This window comes from Suncus etruscus, chromosome 5 (assembly GCF_024139225.1).
Source record: "Suncus etruscus isolate mSunEtr1 chromosome 5, mSunEtr1.pri.cur, whole genome shotgun sequence".
In the NCBI taxonomy this organism is placed as follows: domain Eukaryota; kingdom Metazoa; phylum Chordata; class Mammalia; order Eulipotyphla; family Soricidae; genus Suncus; species Suncus etruscus.
In genome coordinates, this window is record NC_064852.1 from 107,949,515 (window position 1) to 107,955,626 (window position 6,112).

General features: G+C 33.9%; 1 non-coding gene across 1 annotated transcript; it reads left to right on the forward strand.

Annotated features, from left to right (window-relative positions):
- Positions 1 to 5,005: 5,005 nt before the first annotated feature.
- Positions 5,006 to 5,115, forward strand: LOC126009895 (U6 spliceosomal RNA). The gene has a single exon (XR_007496068.1). It is a non-coding gene; the product is annotated as a U6 spliceosomal RNA (small nuclear RNA).
- The last annotated feature ends 997 nt before the right edge of the window (positions 5,116 to 6,112 follow it).

Consider the following 6,112-nt stretch of genomic DNA (forward strand, 5'->3'; position numbering starts at 1 on the left):
GGTCTTTTCTATGCTTTCTTTCCTGTTTTTTGATAATGGTCACATCTAATGGTGCTGTTCTTCCTCTTGGTTCCACATTTGGGGACCACTCCTGGTGGGTCTCGTGAATGCCAAAGATAGAACCTGGGCTGGCTGTAAGTAAGGTAAGCATCCTGCTTGCTCTATTGTCTCTCTGGGCCTCTCTATTTATTTTCTTTTTAATCTGTGGACCCACCATCTAATTGTCATCCATATAGATAATTCTATTTTCTACCTAGTCCCAATTGATTTTCTTCAATTCTAAGATTTCAGCCTGTGATTATTTTAGAAAGCATGGTTAAATCCATCCAGTAGATTAGATATTTTTTCTGGTGATTAAACTAAAATAAGTGCTGCATAAAAATAAGCTAATATTTACCAAGATCTATTAAACATTGTACCAATTATAAAATTACTTCTACTGTGTTTATTACTATCATGTCTCATGTGCTTTGTGTTAACTGAGTTTCCTTTATGACAACTCTATGATGTTGATAGTTTTTATTTTCATTATACTGATTAAAACTAAGATGCAAAGAAAACAAATCTCTCAGATATTTAATAAATGATACAGTGATACATTTGTTAAGGAAAATGTTTGGTGCAAATGGGAACCAGTCCTTTTCAAGGACCCATACATCTTGTTCTGCCCCCCATATATTATCTTTATATGGTTATATCCCTGAATCATAACAGTGACTTTATGGGACAATCACTGTTATCATTTGTTCTTTAATCTGGAAAATACAAGATGTATAAAAAAACTCTACAATATATTTGTCTAATGGGACTAAAATTCAAGCATTGTTGATATCAAAGCTCTTACCTTTAATTAATATTCTGCTTGATATTCATTAGTAAACATTGTCCTTTGGGGTTGGAACAGTGGTGCAAGTAGTAGGGCATTTGCCTTGCATGCACTAGCCTAGGACGAACTGCGGTTCGATCCCCCAATGGTCCCATATTGTCCCCCAAGCCAGGAGTGATTTCTGAGCACAAAGCCAGGAATAACCCCTGTCCATCACCGGGTGTGGCCCCAAAACCAAAATAAATAAATAAATAAATAAATAAATAAATAAATAAATACACTTTGTCCTTTAATGTCAGTTTAGTGCTTCTTTGTATCAGTATTTCTCAAATATTCATTCATGTCTGATATCAGCAAACAGAAGAACAGAAGAAATTTTGTTCCTGAATGGACTTCCATGATATTTTTATTATTTTTATATAAAGACACAAATATGAAAGAAAGTATGTATTCTTTACAAATGTCACTTATTAATAATTACAAAGTCAAAATAATTCACATTTAAATGAGAATAAAGCCATTAATACTAAAATATTTTGATGAGTATAACATCAAATGTCACTTTAATGCAATGCTTTACTTGATAATGTTAGATTCAGCTGACACTTCCTAAAATGACAAAATAACAGTATGATCATGGTGATAATTTATGTAACATATGTTTGATGCTTAGCATTTTTTAACTACCACATATCCATTAATAATGCAATCTCCCACCTATTGTCTTTAATCCAATTCTGATAAACTTGTTATTTCTTTATTTGAACACACACAAAGACAATTTGTACAGTAATTCAGCTTTTTTATTTTATAATCAGTACTTAGTAATAAAGATAACTTATTTAGAGCTGATTTTTTCCATTATACAGAATATACCCTTTAACATAATCTTGTAGCAGGTGACGACAAATTTGATATATTGACAAAACTTCATTTGTAGCTAACCTAAAAAAATCATTCTAAATCTGAGGCTTAACAATCAGAACTATTTACATGCTTTATCAAAAAAAATTATACATCATTAGAACTTAAAATGCTGTCTTAAATTAGAACTTCGGGAAACATGCATAAAAATATATACACAGGGGCCGGAGCAGTGGCACGGAGTGGTAAGTTGCCTGCCTTGCCAGCGCTAGCCTAGGACAGACTGCAGTTTGATCCCCAGGACTCCCATATGGTTCCCAAGCTGGAGCAATTTCTGAGTGAATAGCCGGGAATAACACCTGAGCATCACTGGGTGTGGCTGATAAAAACTATATATATATATACATATATATATATATATATATATATATATATACACACACACACATACGTACATACATACATCTCTTCTTGTTGTGATAAATGTCAAGTTAATTCATTTAAAATCTGGTAGAAAACCATAGATTAAAAATAATAGAAGTAGTTTTATTAGTAATTGAACCAAATGTCTATTAGTTCAGTTACCAGGAAACACAGTTAAAATTAGAGATAAATGCTTAATCTCAGATTGTGATTCAAAATCGAACTGCATACTTCTTATAAGGAAAAGGGATAAACTAGAATGAAATCAAATAGAAGATAATCTTTGAAAACATTTTTTTGGTCTTTTGGGGTATACCCAATGGTACTCAGGGGTTACTCCTGGTTCCTGGTGGGTTAGGAGGATCATATGATATGTATACCCAGGATTGAATACTGGTTGGCTGGGTGCAAAGCAATACTAGCTGTACTATCTCTCCAGCCTTTTTCTCTTTATTTCTATTAAATATCTAACATAGATAATTCTGTTTAGAAAAAGAGTTAATATCTTATTAACATAAATTTGTATAACTAAAAGAGAGATTAAAATTATAGTAGGGGGCCAAAGAGATAGCAGAATAAATGGTAGGGCGTTCGAATCCGGGCATCCCATTTGCTCCCGGTGTCTGCTCGGAGCGATTTCTGAGCACAGAGCCAGGAGTAACCTCTGAGCACCACCAGGTGCGATCCCAAAACAAAAACAAACAAGCAAAAGATTATATTTGGAAAAAGGCTCCAGGACAAAACTATTCCAATAGTCAGGAAACTTGGGAAACTGAAAACACTAATATTATTTGTATTTTGCTTACAGTGTAGAAAATCAGGAAAAATGTAAGAATTCAACACTTTTTGTTTCAAACCCCCAAATGTTATTTACCTAGATCTTGATCATTTTCAAGAAAATTTTAATGATACTAATAATTTTTTTACATTTTATGCTAAACTTCTTATATATATGGTGTTTTTCTTCTTAAAGTCCACAGAAAGTGGACATAGTTAAAAATATCCATTTTTATTGAGAAGGAAAGTTAGCATGAAAAGGTTAAAAATTTTGTTCAAGATTGCAGATCTATCAAATTACAGGGTTAAGATCCCTCAACCTGAGCTCTTAATTCCTAGTGCCAACTTTCCTTCTAAAAAGCACAGTTTAGGTAATCAAATCTTAATAATATAATGCACTCTAGCAACTGGCTGTCAAGTCCGCTTAAACTATTGATGAGAAGCCTGAAACCTAGAGATGTTAAATGGCTTTGTGATTATGCAACCTTTGATAAAACCAGCTTCGAAATTCAGTCCAATGTACCTTCTATTGTATGCAATACTTTTGAAAATCCAAAAACTTAAGAACATTGTTTTGTGTTTATTAATTGACTCAAAGAAGTTCATCAAAATATTAGTATAATTGCTAGTATTTTGATTCTTGAAAAATATATAGTTGACTATAAAATAGAACCAACTCTGTTTCTTCTGTTAACATTGACTACATTGCCTCCCAGGATAACTGTTTTTTTTTGGGCGGGGACAAGGTTTGAACCACACATGGTGACACTCAGGGGTTACTTTTGGTAAGCATTCAGAAATCGTTCCTGGCTTGGGGGACATTATGGGATGTCGGGGGATGAACCATGGTCCATCCTAGGCTAGTGTGCACAAGGCAGACACCAGAGCTTGCGCTACCGTTTTGGCCAACTATTTAACTAACTTAGCACATGACAGGTTTTGTACTTATTTGAATGCATCTAACCAGTTTTCAGTTTCCACTGAGAAGGATACTATCATTGTTATCCTACAGTCTTTGAAACTATTTGGATTTGTAAGGTTGTGCTAGCATAATATTTAGAAAGTTGGTTGAGGAACATTTTTGTTTTTCCTAAGACTGAAAGAAATAGAATTCACGGAAGTTATTTTTCATATTAAATCCAGGAAAGACTTCTGTAAAGCAGATGAAGTTAGTAACTCATTTAATACCCACTATGTATTCACTGTTTAGTGAGAGAGACATTATAATCTAGCTCTACAAAAACATTTCGAGATTTATCCATTCACTCATTTCATTAAACATTTCTTTCTTCTTTGTGTCAGGCAAGTGCTAGGCATAAGTGATAAGTGTACGACAGAGAATCGTTATCTTCACTAACCATAGTTTTCTAGATATAATTAAGATATATATGTATATATAAATAAGATATAGCTAAGATATTATGGCTAATATGGTATTGGATGCTCAAACTAATACTTGTATCTATGCATTAAAGGAAGACAGTGACTTCCATTTAGAATCCCTATTATTCAATTCTAGTTACCAGTAACCTGAACTTTACCCATAAAAACTGTAACATACAAATTAAAAATTGATGATATTTTGATAATTCACTTAGAGAGTAAGCACTGAACTGCCAGTCTCACTGTGGGGAGATGAGGAGTTGCAGAAGTGAAAGCTGATATGAGTTTTGGGAATGCAGAGTATTTTTTATGGCCAGATTATCAAAGTTAAACTAACTAATATCTTCCCTATATCCAAACATAGCCCTAACCTAGTTCTCAGAATTAATAAACTTTATACTAGAAGAATTAATGTATGATTTTCACAGACCCACAAGTTTCTTTGATTATTAATGTTCCATATGTCTACTGCATTTCTTATCAATAGAGAGCTGATATTTACATATTATTATTAGAGCATATCCATATTTTATTTATATTTCATCAATTTTGGCCCAATGTTCTTTTTCCCCTACTCTAAAATTCCACCTACAAAAGTTAATTGTATGCAATTGTCATTTCTCGTAGGTTTCTCTTGCTGTGATAGTTTCTTAATTTCCTTGTGTTTATTGATTATGGTGATTCTAAAGAGTATTGGTCATGTATAGCAACTTTGCACGTAGTTCATGTATTGATGTCAGGCAATATTTATTATACACATCTTGTTGAAGGATTTAAAGAGAAGATTAGCATGGCCTCTATGCAAGGATGACATGCAAATTCATGAAGCATTCCATATATATATTTGTTTTGTTTTTTGGGTCACAACTGGCAATGCTCAGGGGTTACTCCTGGTTCTATGCTCAGAAATCGCCCCTGGCAGGCATAGGGGACCATTTGGGATGCCGGGATTCGAACCACCGTACTTCTGCATGAAAGGCAAATGCCTTACCTCCATGCTATTTCTCCAGCCCAGCATTCCATAGCATTCCATATTTTTAAAGAAAAAAATTTATACAAATTTGGTCATAATAGAGTTTTAAATCACTTGCTAAATCATAATAACTCAATAAATCTTCCTTTAAAAATTCATACAATCCAACAGTTAAAAAAGTAAACAGCCAGTTGAAAATAAGTAGGGTTTCCAAATAAGACATATTGTCTGGTATTAATGGGGAAATGCAAATCAAAAATACAATGACATATCACCTGGCACTTATGGCTACTTCCTAAAGAAAGTACGTGCTTGAGAGGATGTAGAGAGAACTAAATCCTTAGATAATGTTGGTAAAAAGTTGTTCAAACATAATGGAAAGCAGCATGGAGTATCTGCCCCAAAGTAAAACAGAATTTCCTTATAACCCAACAATGTCACTCTGCGCCTCTCTGAAATCACCAAAGTCCCAGTCTAGTAAAAATGTCCCCAAGTTTCTCATCTCTTTCTGATCTTTTTGAGAAGAGATATTTATTCCTAGATTAGAGGAATTGTCCTCAAACAGCTGTGTTGCACTATGTTCTTAATAGCAGGCAATGAAGTTGGTCTGAGGCCAGATCTCTGATCACAACATCCTGAAAGCAAGACAAGATCTGTACAGATGTTTTGTTGTTAACGATGGCCTCCAGTTTCCCACAAGAAGCCCTTCCAGTTAGGGTCACCACTTAACTCTTCTCACTCGTAAGCCAGCAACTATAGATTCCACTTCCCTGAGGGAGACAGAGGAAGAGAGGTTGAGAGTCTATTACTCTTAACAGCACAATGTCAAGGTATAAAACAAACAAGCAACTTTCAAAAAGCAAAGC